Source organism: Dasypus novemcinctus, chromosome 3 (genome assembly GCF_030445035.2).
Source record: "Dasypus novemcinctus isolate mDasNov1 chromosome 3, mDasNov1.1.hap2, whole genome shotgun sequence".
NCBI classification, from domain to species: domain Eukaryota; kingdom Metazoa; phylum Chordata; class Mammalia; order Cingulata; family Dasypodidae; genus Dasypus; species Dasypus novemcinctus.
The window spans coordinates 32,802,853-32,817,784 of NC_080675.1; the positions used below are offsets into that span (position 1 = coordinate 32,802,853).

Genomic DNA, 14,932 nt, shown 5'->3' on the forward strand with positions numbered 1-14,932 from the left:
AGAGCAAGATGTACAACAACAAAGGGGAAGGAGTAGGGAAAAAACATCAGGAACTTTAAGATTTGAATGTTCATGATGATGTTCAGATGTTCAAGCATTAAAATGAGTAATCATTAAATGTGCCAAGGACACAAAAGTTGGTAAAATAGTTTAGAACAAGCTTCAAACACTTCCAAGTCAATTTGTTATACTGCCATGCAAAATACTGGTTATTTGGGAATAGAAGACATTTAGGATTAAAAGCAATCAGTTACTGCATTCTCCTCTACCCTTGCCTTCCTTTAGCTGGGTAACCAAGTGAATGGTTGCCTATGGGAAATCTGGTCCTGGGATCCTACCACCACCTAAGCTTTCATGCCTATTTGGCAGATGTTTCACCCTTTGCTTTCTTCCTTTTCCTCCTTTTCCTCTGCTCCCACTCTCCTGGAGGTGTTTATCCAGTCTCTCCTGGAGGTGCTTATCCAGATGTTCCACTCCCCTTCCCTTCACCATGTCCATTGCCACAGTGACCTCAGTGCATTTTTTCTTTTAGTACCAAACACTGTTTATTTTAGAGCCAGCGTTCTGAATAAGGCAGGTGAGCAAATATCTGAATGTGTGGGGTAGGGGCACATTTCATGCATTCCATCTAGACAGGTGTTTAAATTACAGCAGGAATAAATACAGGTGATGGATTGAAATGGGGTAGAGGAAGACAGAGAGGGAAGCCAATTTCCGGTGGCTGGCCCGCCCAAATGTTACTGCTTGTTACTGCTGTTTGCTAAAAGTAGTGCTGCTGCCAGTGCTATAATTAAAATATGATGGTATTGCCCTAATGATTCCCAGAATATACCCATAACCATTAAGATACATAACCTTTTGATACTCAAAAAGGGTCCAGGGACAGGCCTAACTAGATCACACTGCTGCTCTAGTTGGCCTGTTCTAAAAATACTGCAGACCTGAATGCTTAAAAGAAGTCCAAACCTCAAAGATAATTCAATAAATATTTATTGCACTGCCTTTTATAGGCAAGATCTTGGGTAAAGCTCCAAAGGCACATACAGATTAAAATGTCACCCCTGCCTCAAGCCATCAAGGAATTTATAATCTAGTAGGTGAAACAAGGCACCTACACGAATATTTAAGACCTCCAGAATGTGATAAGTACTAGAATTGAAGTGCTAATAAAACTGAAAGGTGGCACCTGAGCAGGGCCTAAAAGGATAGGTAGGAGGATGGGATGGGTTTCTTTCCTGAAAAGAAAAAAAACTAGGTAAAAATGCAGAGAAAGACAAGTAGGAAGAATGTCTGAGAAAGAGCAAGTAGTCTAATACAGCTAAAACTCAGAGCAACAGAAGGTAAGAAAAATAGAAAAATAGCTTGGGAGGTCCTTGAATGCCAGGCTAATGATTCTAACCTTAATGTACTAGACAATGTAAGCTTGCTGAAGCATCCTGAGCAGAGCAGTGCTATATCAGAATTGTGGTCAAGGTAAATAAATTTAGTACTGTTTTGAGGGATGGGTTGAAAAGGGTTAGTAAGGAAAGTTCAGATCAGTTGAGATCTGAACAGAAGTCAGGTGAGAGGTAATAAGGCTGAGATGCAGGAGATGCTGATACTGGTCTCCCCTCACTTCCCTCCTAAGCTAAGGAGAACAGGGTTTATAATTGCAGGATAAAAAACTCTTGAGTTCATATGTCATGTTTTCTTTTTTAGGTCTGCCCTCTTTTAGACTGCACCTGTCCATTCAGCTGGTAAGGCAAGATGGAGCTGTCTGCCATTTTAAGAGAGGAAGGTCTAAAGGTGAGTATCTTAGGCCACCTTTGTTTTATGGCCTTACTGGAAACACATTTTTCCTTAGATTTATCTCTCCATGCCTCTCTTTAACAGTAAAAAGGTTTGAGGTTCAAGATTAGGGGACCAAGGGAAATTGATGTGGTTCAAGTGGTTGGGTGCCTGCTTACCACATGGGAGGTCCTGGGTTTGGTCCCTGGTGCCTCCTAAAGTCAAGCAAGACAGTGAACTGACATGACGGGTTGGTGTGGTAAGATGAGGTGATGATGACACAATGAGGAAACACAACAAGAGACACAATAATCAGCAAGTGGAGGTGGCTCAAGCAACTGGGTGCCTCCCTCCCACATGGGAGGTCCTGGGTTTGGTTCCCTTGCCTCCTAAAAAGAAGACAAGCAGACACAGAGCAGACAGGGAATGCAAATACCGGGGTTGGAGGCAAGAAAAAATAAAATAAATAAAAGATAAGGGGATAGACCTGGGGGGCAAAAGAAGACATTAGATCCAACTTTGCCTAGCTCAAGTTGCCCAATCTAGGGATTCCACTCACGAGTTTGGGGCCAAAAATCTTATAGTAATAAACAGGATGCTTGTGCCTGGAGGATCCCATCTGAGCATCTCCTCCTGAGCCTCAAGGTAGTGATTATGTAATCCTGGATTACAGCCACAGTTCTCTCTGGATCCATCTTTACTAGCCGTGTCTGCAGAAATTTCCAACCCCACTATGGAACAACAAAACCAAACAAACAGACATTTAAGTACAGTTTGGTTTTAGTGGCTATTTGAAAGGACAACATAGGATAATGAAAAGAATAAGATGCACATCTCCAATATGAGCCCTCAAGCCCTCCCCTAACTCGTTAGCCAGAATCTCCATCCATGTGTGCAGGTTCTCTCTTAAGCGCAGTGCCTTAAAGACAAGACACCCTCCTCTCACAGCAAGCTACAGAATTTTACACTTCTATATGAAAAGTTTGTCTACACATGTCGAGGCAAAAACTCTCCTCTGACTGGGATGTGCAGATCTTTACATGACTTTTATCTTTAAATTGAACCCAGGACCTCATGCAAAGCACATGCTCAACCAATCAGCTACACCCACTCCATGACTTTTACCTTTCTTAACACAATAACAATTGTTGCTGCTTGAGAAAAACTCAACCAGCATGTATACATACAGCTAAGCCAGTTGGATTCATCTCTATTACCCCCAACCTGGGAATAGAAAAATCTAAAGCTTATTCTGTGTTTGATCACTAGCCCTAGAAAGGTCCGGCAAACTACTCAGCACAGCAGGAAACTACAATCTTGTTGCTACCACCTTGGGATTTACTTTCCAATGTCAAATTTATTTTTCAAATACCTCAGTGATAGAGAGCAAGAATTTTCATGCCCATGGTTTTGTATATAATTGAAGGTTTATTTGCCTATCTTCCCCAACAAAAAAATGCAAGTTCCCTGAGGACATGGACTCTATTTTATTCAGTGTTATATCCCAAAGCTTAGTTTAGTGGACACAAAAACATTTATACAGAAAACGACTGGTATAAGTAAGCAGGAATCTTCCAAAGCACATATAGCCTCTTCCTCCAGCAAATTTTACAGGTGACGAGAAGAGTGATTAATGTCCCTGGAAGGTTAGCAAGGGAATTAAGAGTCTCCAAATGGCCTCTTTTTGCAGAGACCATATGGGAGAGACTACTTTGGAATTAAGGGAAATAAAATAATCAGTGAGTAGAGTGAGAGAGAAGTCAAAGCATTGCTCTTGCTGGTGCCCTACTTTATTTTAGAGATGATTCCTGCCTGGTCTTGAAGCAAGGTTCTCAGCTGGGTGAAAAAATAGTTCTGACAACTGGATTTTGCTTCTGGTCTGCACAATGTGCATACTATATTTGTTTCTTCTTGGCACTGGAACTGCAAAGGCCTAACAGCCCATTTGAGATTCACTCAAATTAACCTCAGATTCATGGAGGCTGTCTACAAATCTAATGCATCTTATTTATAAAAATTGAGATGGAAATTCAACATTAGAGATGTAATTAATAACAGGTTAACACATGAGCAATTCGTGGCATAGCATTCCCCATGCAGCTTACAATCCTGGCATAATTCAATTTCCTCTTATAGCATGGTCTATAAATTCCTAGATGATTCTTATTTGAAGAGGTCTAGGGATGAGGTTTCACAGGATTATTTCATTAATTAACAAATATTTGTCAGGCACCTAACTTTGTGCTTGGCACTATTTTTGCACTGAGGATAGAACAATAGGGAGAAAAAAAAGCCAAAAATTCTTGGAGTCAAGAAGATGATAGCCTAGCAGGGGGATTATCAATGTAATGTATAAAAAAAATGCGAGAGGCAAAAGTGACAACAAATATGGAGCAATCATCAGTGGCCACATTATGGCTATCAATGGCCTTATGATACCTGAAAGTTTTCAGGGGATCTTCCATGGGGTCCAAGGGGCATCAAGAAGAAGGTTGGTCATAGTTGGTTTGACCAAGATGGCAGTGTAAGAGGATCCAGGGTGCTGTTCCCCCCTAGAATCTTTGAACAACTCACAAAAATAGGCAAATCCATCTTCCTCAGAACTTTGGAAAAGAGTTAAAGGGTTGCAGTAAATGGGTGAGTGCCAACTTAAAAAAAAAAATGCAGAAAGTGATTATACCAAACACCTCTGATTGTATACCTTGGATGAACTGTATGCTTTATTGATATTTATCAATAAAATTGATTTGTTAAAAAAATGCAGCTTTAAAAAATGGTACGAGATAATGTAAACCATGGATTATAGTTAATGTACAATTATAATATTTTTTAATCAAATGTTAACAATTGTACCACACTAACACAAGATGTTAATAAGGGGTGGTGGTGGTAGTAAAAGGGAAATCTGTATTTTCTATATGACTTTTCTCTAGACCATAACATAAACTGTAGACTTTGGTTAGCGCAATGCTTCAATATTGGTTCATCAACTGTAACAAATACAAATGTACTACACTAATCTAAGAGGTCAATAATAGGGACAACTATGTGTGTGTTTGGGGGGGAGGGGTTATAGGAGAATTCTCTATATTTTTGGTGCAATTTTTCTGTAATGTAAACCTAAAACTCCTCTAAAAAGAAATTTTAAAAATTAACATATAAAAAAAGAGAAGAAAAAAATACTGTAGTAGAAGCATGTGGTGCCCTTTCTGGCCCCTCTGCCATTCCCTCCTCAGTGTTGTGTGAAGCTGGCCAAATTGTGGGGCCCTGGTCCTGTTCCAGAAGGAGAAGAGTAACCCAAATATACACAGAGGGGTGCCTGTACGTCAAGGTGGCAGCCTGAAACAATGAACCAGGAAACTCACCTTGGGCTCATACTCCCAGAACTTGCCATGCAGGCAGAAGCAGCCTGTAGACAACTAAAGCAATACAAGAGACAATTCACCCAAAGGGGCCTGGGGAAATGGATTACCAGCTTTAAAGCATACAATAGAGCCCATGACAGGAGGAAAATGTCTGTGTCATAGGGAGTTGAGGACACATTAAAATTCCTGAAGTGGGGGAATTCCTAAGGCCAGGAGCAATCAAGTCCAGGACCAGAGGCAAGCTCAGAAAAGACAGAGGGCCCTGCACTTTACTTTACTCAGTCTAGTCTTAATAAAAGGACTAAACTCTGAAGGAGAACACTCTGAAATCAGAGTCAATTTGCAAAGACTGTGAAAGATGTTGTTTGCATTGATTGGTCTGTTTTTGTTAGCTTCTGGCAGCTTGGTCACCATCACTAGCTGGATACAAACTTAAGGAACAGAGAACTCATGGACTAAATTCAAGCTAACACTTTAAAATACTAAAATGTATAGTGTACAACAAAAGATTACAAGACAAGAAAAGAAATAGGAAATGACGCCCCATCCAAAGGTACAAGAAAAAAATCCAGAAATCAAAAAGACCAGACTTTGGACAAACCAGACAAAGACTTAAAACAAAATAATCCTAAATATGCTCAAGGAAATAAAGGAAAACACAGAGAAAGGATTAAAGGATATCAGGAAAACAATGAATGAACCATCTGAGAATCTCAAAGAAAAGGTAGAAAGATAACCAAACAGAAATATTGGAGTTGAAGACCACAATAAAAGAAATGGAAAAATCCATAAGGGTTTCAAACACAGATTGGAGCTGGCAGAAGAATCAGTGAACTCATTGACAAGATAATTGAAATGATTCAGGATGAAGAACAGAAATAAAAAAGAATGAAAAAGAAAGTGAACCTAGTCTAAGAGACCTGTAAGATATGATATAATATAATACACATACTATATAATTTGTACCAATATACGCATTATGGGAGTCACAGAAAGGAAAGAGAGAAAGGGGCAGAAAGAATAAACAAAAAACTATGGCAGGGAAATGGATGTGGCTCAAGCAGTTTGGCTCCCATCTACCATACAGGAGATCCAGGGTTCGATACCCAGGGCTTCCTGGTGAAGACAAGCTGGCCCGTGTGGTGAGCTGGCCCATGCAGAGTGCCAGCCCTTGCGGGAGTGCCACCCGGTGCAAGAGTGCCACCCTTTGCAGGAGTTCCGGCTGACGCAGAGAGCTGGAGTAGCAAGATGACACAACAAAAAGAAACACAGAGGAGAGACAATAAGAGATGTAGCAAAACAGGGAGCTGAGGTGGTACAAGAGAATGATTGCCTCTCTCCCACTCTGGAAGGGTCCATGATCAGTTCCTGGAGCCACCTAATGAGAATAGAAGCAGACACAGAAGAACACACAATGAATGGACACAGAGAGCAGACAACAGGGGTGGGGAGAAAGAAAGAAATCTTAAAAGCAAAAACACTATGGCAAAAACTTCCCAAATTTAACAAAAGACAGAAATATGTACATTCTAGAAGCTCAATGAAACCCAAACAGGATAAATTAGAAGACAAACATGTCCACACACAGGGTAGGCAAACTGTCAGATGCTAAGAACAAAGCAAGAATTCTGAAAGCTGCAAGAGAAAAACAAGGTGTTATGCAAAAGGAAGGTTAAATAAGTGAAGTACTTATTTCTCATCAGAAACCATGGAGGCAAGAAGGCAGTAGGATGAAAGATTTGTGCTGAAAGATAATTGCCAACCAAAAGTTTTACATCCAGTAAGACTGACTTGCAAAAACGAAGGCTTAAGACATTCTAAGAAAAGCAAACAGTGAGGGGGTTCATCTAGAACTGTCCTACGAGTAATGCTAAAGGGAGTCCTTCAGACTGAAAGTAAAGGGTACTCGACAGAGGATTGAAGCAGCATAAAGACCTTTGGTAAAGATAACCATATGGGCAAGTATAAATGCCAACACTACTGTATTGTATTTTTTAGTATGTAACTCCAATTTTCACTTGTTAGAGGTTCTAAAATTCAAATGCATGAAAAGTAATGATAAAATCTATGGTTTTAGATACATGGTGTATAAATATATAATTTGTAACAAGTACAAAAAAAAGGTGGGGGTTGGGGTAGAGAGCTATAAGACCAGTGTGTGTGTAAGCAACTAAAGTTAATTTGGTACCATATCAAACTTGACAGTTATACATTTAAGACACTAAATTTAAACTCCATGAAACCCACAAAGAAAATATATGAATAATATACACAGAAAGAAATGAGAATGAACTTAAATACAATACAATACAAAAAAATCAAATAAATATGAAAGTAGGCATCAATGGAAAAATTGAAGAACAAAAACATTATAAGACTTAACAAAACAAATATCAGAATGGCTGAAGTCCTGAATTATCAGTACTTTACTTTTTTAAATTTCTTAAATTATCATTTTTTAAAAAGATACTTTGATCACACAAAATGTTACATTAAAAAATATAAGAGGTTTCCATATACCCCACTCCCCACACCCCCCACTCTTCCCACATCAACAACTTCTTTCATTAGTGTGGTACATTCATTGCATTTGATGAGTATATTTTGGAGCATTGCTATATAGCATGGATTATAGTTTATGTTGCAGTTTACACTCTCTCCCAGTTCCTTCAGTGGATTATGGCAGGATATATAATGTCCTGCATCTATCCCTGCAATATCATGACAACTCCAAGTCCTGAAAATGCCCCAATATCACACCTTTTTTTCTCTCACCTTACCTTCAGCAACTCCTGTGGCCACTGTCATTAATAGTTACTTTAAATGAAAATGCCTTAAACTCTCCATGCAAAAGGCATGGACTGACAGAATAAATTAAAAAGTTATGACCCAACTATATGCTGTTTACAAGAGACTCACCCTAAATTCAAAGGTACAAGGAAGATAAAAGTAAAAGGATCAAATATATATTTATCATGTAAACAGTAACTAAAAAACAGCTGGGGTAAAAGTGAAAGTTCCCCTATTTGCAGATGACATGATCCTATTTACAGAAAATCCTTAATAAATTCACAAGGCTACTAAAAACAATAAATTCAGCAGAGTGGTAGGGTACAAGATTGACATGCAAAAATCAGTGGTGTTTCTATACACCAGTAAGTAATAATCTGAAGAAATAATCAAGGAAAAAAACTCCATCTACAATATCAATTAAAAGAATCAAATACCTAGAAATAAGTCTAACCAAGGATGTAAAGGACTTATATACAGAAATCTACAAAACATTCCTAAAGGATATCAAAGTACACCTAGATAAATGGAAGGACTTTCCATGATATGGACTGGAAGACTAAATATTGTTAAGCTGTCAGTTCTACCCAAAGTGATTACAGATTCAATGTAATACCAATCAAAATTCTAATAGCTTTCTTTACAGAAAAGGAAAATCAATCATCAAATTTCTATGAAAGGATAAGGGGCCCTTAATAGCCAAAACCATCTTGAAAAAGAAGAATAAAGTTGGAAGATTTAAACTTCCTGACCTTAAAACTTATTACAAGGCCACAATCATCAAAACAGCATGGTACCAACACAAGGACAGATATAAAGACCAATGGAATTTAATTAAGAGTTCAAAAATCAACCCTCACATTCACAGCCAACTGATTTTTGACAAGAGTGCAAAGTCCACTTAATTATACCCAAAAAAACCGAAAGAAGGAACTCGAGGGCATATTTGCATAATGATGGTTATAATGGAATTATTCACAATTGCCAACAGATGGAAGCAAACCAAATGTCCAGTCATTGATGAATGGATAAAAGATAATGCAATATATACACACAATGGAATATTATTCAGCCATAAAAAGTAATGAAGTACTAATAGATGTGACAACATAGATGAACCCTGAAGACATCATGTTGAGTGAAATAAGCTAGATTCAGAATGACAAATATTATATGACCTCACTGATATGAAATAACTCAAATAAGCAGATTCTTAGAGTTAGAAACTAAAATACAGGTTACCAAGGGGCTGGGATGAGGATACGGAATGGGGAGTTAATGCTTAAATTGTACAGAATTGCTATTTGAGTTGACAGAAAAGCTTTAGTAATGGATGGTGATGATAATAACACAACATTGTGAACATAATTAATGGCACTTAATTATATTCCTGAATGTGGTTAAAAGGGGGAAATATGGGTTGTGTATATGTTACTAGGATAAAAATTTTAAAGAAAACATATGACTGTACAACACAAACAGTGAACCCTAATGCAAACATGGAATATCTTTAACAGTACAATTATAAGAATGTACTTTCATCAATTGTACTACATGTACCACACTAATGAAATGTGTTAATAGTAGTGTGGTACAAGGGAATTCTGTACTTTACACATGACTTTTCTGTATATGTACAACTTTCATAATAAAAACGAATTTTAGGAAGGGAAGGGAAGGGAAAGGAAGGGAAGGGAAGGGAAGAGAAGGGAAGAAGGAACTCTCATATCTATGGCCAATTAGACTTTGACAAGGGTACCAGGTCCACTCAGTAAGGGAAGAATAGTCTCTTCAACAAATGGTGCTGGGAATAGTGGATATCCAATATGCAAAAGAATGAAGGTGGACCCTCAACTTGCACCATATACAAAAATTAACTCAAAATATATGAAAGATGTAAGTATAAGAACCAGAACCACAAAAACCCAGGCTAGCATATTCAGGACATCATTTTCCACAAAGGTTTCCTAGACTTTACACCAAATGCAGGAGCAACAAAAGAAAAAATAGATAAATGGAACTTCATCAAAATATAAAAAACTTCTGTACATCAAAAAATTTCATCATCAAAGTAAAAAGACAACCTACAGAATGGAAGAAAATAACTACATATCTGAAAAGGGAGTAATATTCAGAATATATAAAGAAATTCTAGGGAAACGGACTTTGGCCCAGTGGTTAGGGCGTCCGTCTACCACATGGGAGGTCCGCGGTTCAAACCCCGGGCCTCCTTGACCCGTGTGGAGCTGGCCATGCGCAGCGCTGATGAGCGCAAGGAGTGCCGTGCCACGCAAGGGTGTCCCCCGCATGGGGGAGCCCCACGCGCAAGGAGTGCGCCCGTGAGGAAAGCCGCCCAGCGTGAAAAGAAAGAGCAGCCTGCCCAGGAATGGCGCCGCCCACACTTCCCGTGCCGCTGACAACAACAGAAGCGGACAAAGAAACAAGATGCAGCAAATAGACACCAAGAACAGACAACCAGGGGAGGGGGGGAAATTAAATAAATAAATAAATTTTTTAAAAAAATAAAAAAATAAAAAAAAAAGAAATTCTACAACAAAACAACAAAAAGACAAAACCCAAATGAAAAATGGGTTAAGCACTTGAACAGACAATTCTCCAGAGAAATATACAAATGGCTAATAAAGCACATGAGAAGTGCTCAATATCAATAATCATTAGGGAAATGCAAACCAAAGCCACAATGAGATATCACTTTTTACCCACTAAAATGGCTATTAAAAAAACAGAAAATAACAAGTGTTGGGAAGATGTGTAAAAATGGGAACACTCAATTGTTGGTGGGAATGTGAAATGATGCAGCTGCTGTGGTAAAACAAGAAGTTTGAGGGTTCCTCAAAAAGGCAAGTACAGAATTACCATATGGCCTTATAGTCCCACTTCTAGAAATATATTCCCCCAAAAATGAAAGCAGGGACTCACTCAGATATTTGCACACCAATGCTCATAGTGGCAATTTTCACAATTACCAACAACTGAAACATTCCAAGTGTCCATCAATAAATAGATGAATGTATAGGGAAGCGGACTTGGCCCAGTGGTTAGCGTGTCCACCTACCACATGGGAAGTCTGCAGTTCAAACCCCAGGCCTCCTTGACCCATGTGGAGCTGGCCCATGCGCAGTGCTGATGCACACAAGGCGTGCCGAGCCATGCAGGGCTGTCCCCGCGTAGGGGAGCCTCACGCACAAGGAGTGTGCCCCATAAGGAGAGTTGCCCGGTGTGAAAGAAAGTGCAGCCTACCCAAGAATGGGGCCACACACACAGAGAGAGCTGACACAACAAGATGACGCAACAAAAAGAAACAAGAGATTCCCACACTGCTGACAACAATAGAAGACGACAAAGAAGAACACGCAGCAAATAGACACAGAGAACAGACAACTGGGGGGGGGGGAGATGAGAGAAATAAAATAAAAAAAAAGAAAAATAGATGAATGCATAAATAAAATGGGGAATATTCAAACAATGGGATATTATTCAGTCATAAAAAGGATGAAGTTCCCATATAATCAATAACATGAATGAATCTTGATATGTAATAAGCCAGACACAAAAGGACAAATATTGTATGATCTCACTGATATAAAATAATTAGAATAAGAAAATTCAGAGAGTCAGAAACTAGAATACAAATTACCAGGGTCTATGGTGATGGTAGGGAATGGGGAGTTAAATGCTTAAAATTGGTACATAGTTTCTTTTGGGGTGATGGATAAGTTCTGGTAATGGATGGTGGTAATGGTAGTACAACATTGTGAATGTAATTAATAACACCACTAAATTACATATTTGAAAGTGGTTCATGGGAAATTTTAGATTGTATATATGTTACTACAATTAATTTTTTAAAAACTATAGACTAAAGTTAATGGTATAATTATAATATCATTTCATCAAATTTAACAAAAGTACCATGATAGTTCAAATAGTTAATAATGGAAAACTGTGTATATAAATGGGGGTACATGGGGACCCTATATTTTCTGCATGATTTTTCTGTAAATCTACAACTTCTCTAGTAAAAAGATAGTGGGATTTTGGTGGATAGGGAATTAAAATGCAAATTTCTAAGTCTGAATGTACATTTTTTTACTAAAATTAATATAGGTCTTATTTGATTCTCAAAGAAATCCCTGACTCAAAATAGATTAAGAATCAGTTGGACTGATAATCATCTTTGTCTGAATTCACACTGTCCTCAGACCTACACTAATATCATCTTGAGAATAATGTTCTCTGCAGCATCTATATACAAAGATTCCTCAGGTTATGATTGGATCAACTGAGGATGCCCTGGAAGCTTTCACTCTGGAAGAAGGAAATGCTATAGGTAAACCTTCCTGACTTTTTCTAGTATGTGTTGCTTGAGCAAAAGGCAATCAAGCTCTGTTTCATTCAAGATGAAAAACCAAAAGCATCACGTATGTACTTCTTACAAGATTTTCATCACTGGAGAAACATTAGAGAACATATTCAGTGAAGGATATGTAAAGAATAATTCTTAGACAACAATGTTTTTATATTTTAAATACTCCTTCAATGGCACTTCATGAGCATTTTATTAAATCATAAGCCATAATAACCAATAAGCACATGTTTTAAGGCATTTTGAATTCCTTGTATCAATTCCTGGATGCTGATAAAATGAATCTCATGAAATGTATACTCTATTCACCAGGATACAAGAGTTAAAATGTTAATCAAATTTTAAAAGGGGTTAGGTCTCTATAAGCCAAATTTCAGCATATAAATGTATTACCTTCCCAAGTGTGGGGCATGACTCCCAGGGATGAGCCTCCCTGGCACCGAGGGATTACTACCAAGCATCAACTAGCAATGCAACTGGTAAAAGACCTTGAACAAAAGGGGGAAAGGGTAAAGACAAATGAGTTTATATAGCTAAGAGACTTCAAAGTGAGTTGGGAGCCATTTCAGAATGGCTTATGCACATCTCACCAGGAACTCGCTGATTGCCAAAGTAAATATTACCTCAAATTGCAGGATTCCTGAGGGCTCTGGAGACATCCAGACACTATAGGCAGGGCAGACAGCTGAGGAGTTTGGCCCCTGTCAGTGGGCCCTACTTTGGAATTTATTCTCTCCAGTGTGATAGAGTTGGACTCAGTTGTGTTTTCCCTACACGTGGCTCTGTTGCCCCTCTATCCGAAACCATAGTTAGTACTAGAATTGATAGCTGTATGTCCAAGAGACTTAAATCTCTGGGCTGTCCATGTGCCAGTTGGGCTCTGAATCTCAAAAGACTTGTTACACCTTCTCTCCAGTTCATTGGACTCACCCATGACAACGAACAAGGAGATGACTGACAACGACAATCTCAAGGGACAGAGTCTGCAACTGCAAGCAAGAAAGTCCCATCTATCTGTCCCATGGGATCTAAGCCCCTCAACTAGTGGAGTAGAGGTGGAGTAGGCATCACCATCACTCAGGATTGGGGAATGGATGATGAACTAGAGTAGACTTACAGTTGTTCTACTGTAGACCTGTTGTGATCCTAGCAATAGAAGAACTTTTATCATGGATGTGGAGACAGTTGCCAGTGGAGGTTCTGAGGGGAGGGAGAGGGAAAAATGGAGGAAATTGGGGGCATTTTCAGGACTTGGGAATTATCCTGAATAACACTGCAATGACAGATACCAGCCATTGTATATCTTGTAATAACTTGCAAAAATGAATGGAAGAGTGTAAACAACAATGTAAACTATAATCATCACTTAGTGGCAATGCTCCAAGATGTGTTCATCAATTGTGGCAAACGTACCACACTAATGAAGGATGTTGTTGATGTGGGAAAATATGGGAGGGCTAGGGAGTGGGGCATATGGGAATCCCCTATATTTTTGTGTAATATTTACGTAATCTAAGTTTCTTTAAATAAAAAAACTAAAAAATAAAATAAAAGGGGTTAGAGAAAAGCAGGGAATCTCTGCAGTTCTGAAACATTCCCACTAAATTCTCTTGGCATATATTACTCCCCTTCACAACTTAGTCATTTACATAATAAACATATACATTTGGTGTTCCAAGCTTCGGAAAGAATTCCAGATCAAGATTTGCCAAAGACATTCCTGGGAAACCTGACAAAATAGCCAAGTCCCTTTGTGGTGTTTCTAATTTACACACTTAGTTCTTGTGATTTGATGGGGTTGTTGATGCCATGACAAATACACTCTGATTGCCTCTCTGGTGACTATCAAGGCTAAATTTTGCCAGTTCTAAGGCTCATTCGACCTCGCAAGCTGATGTGGGGCTCACAAACTCAACAAATAATTGATAATCTAGACAGGGCCAAATATTTCTCAACTGGCTCTTAGGAGTGGAAAAGCATTTCCAACATGAAAACAGAGAGTGAGCTCAATTCCTCATTTCTCTCTGCAGGCTTGGCTACAATTTCATAACAATGTTGCAGGGAACAGCAGGCTCACAGTGCTGTGCTCAGTCCTTTTAGCCTGATGAAGGATTAAGTCCTGATTCAAACAGGAAGAGGCAGTAAAACAGTACAGTAAGGAGCATGGGGTTTAAGTTCCGGTTCTGCCCCCTGCCATTTGTGTGACTTTAGTGAGTCATCCTTACACTACTAGCTTCTATTTCTTCACCTGTAAAAGATAAATATCTACACCTCATAGGGTTACAGAGATAACCTATATAAAGTGTTTAGCATAGCGCCTAGCATAAAGTTGGCATTTGATTAATGTCAACTGCCTTATTTTGAAGAGCAGGTGTGATGTCAATGAAAAAAAGGGAAGAGCAATAGTTTTTTAAAAGAATAAAAAAACTGACAAAATCTAGATGAGAAATTGTTTTCAATTTAGCAAGCATATATGATCAGTGCCTATCAAGTTTAAGGTTCTATGCTATGTGTTGGAGTTTAAAAGAACTGCCATCATGTCGTTTACAACTCAACAGATGTGATGATTAGGCTAATGTGTCAACGTGGCCAGGTAATGGTGCCCAGCTGTTTGGTCAAGCAA

The 14,932-nt window shown here is 38.7% G+C and overlaps 1 protein-coding gene across 50 annotated transcripts in view; it reads right to left on the reverse strand.

Moving 5' to 3' along the window:
- Positions 1-14,932, reverse strand: part of TTLL5 (tubulin tyrosine ligase like 5) — a 349,192-nt gene that overhangs the window by 156,046 nt on the left and 178,214 nt on the right. The gene's annotated exons all lie outside the window — the stretch shown is intronic.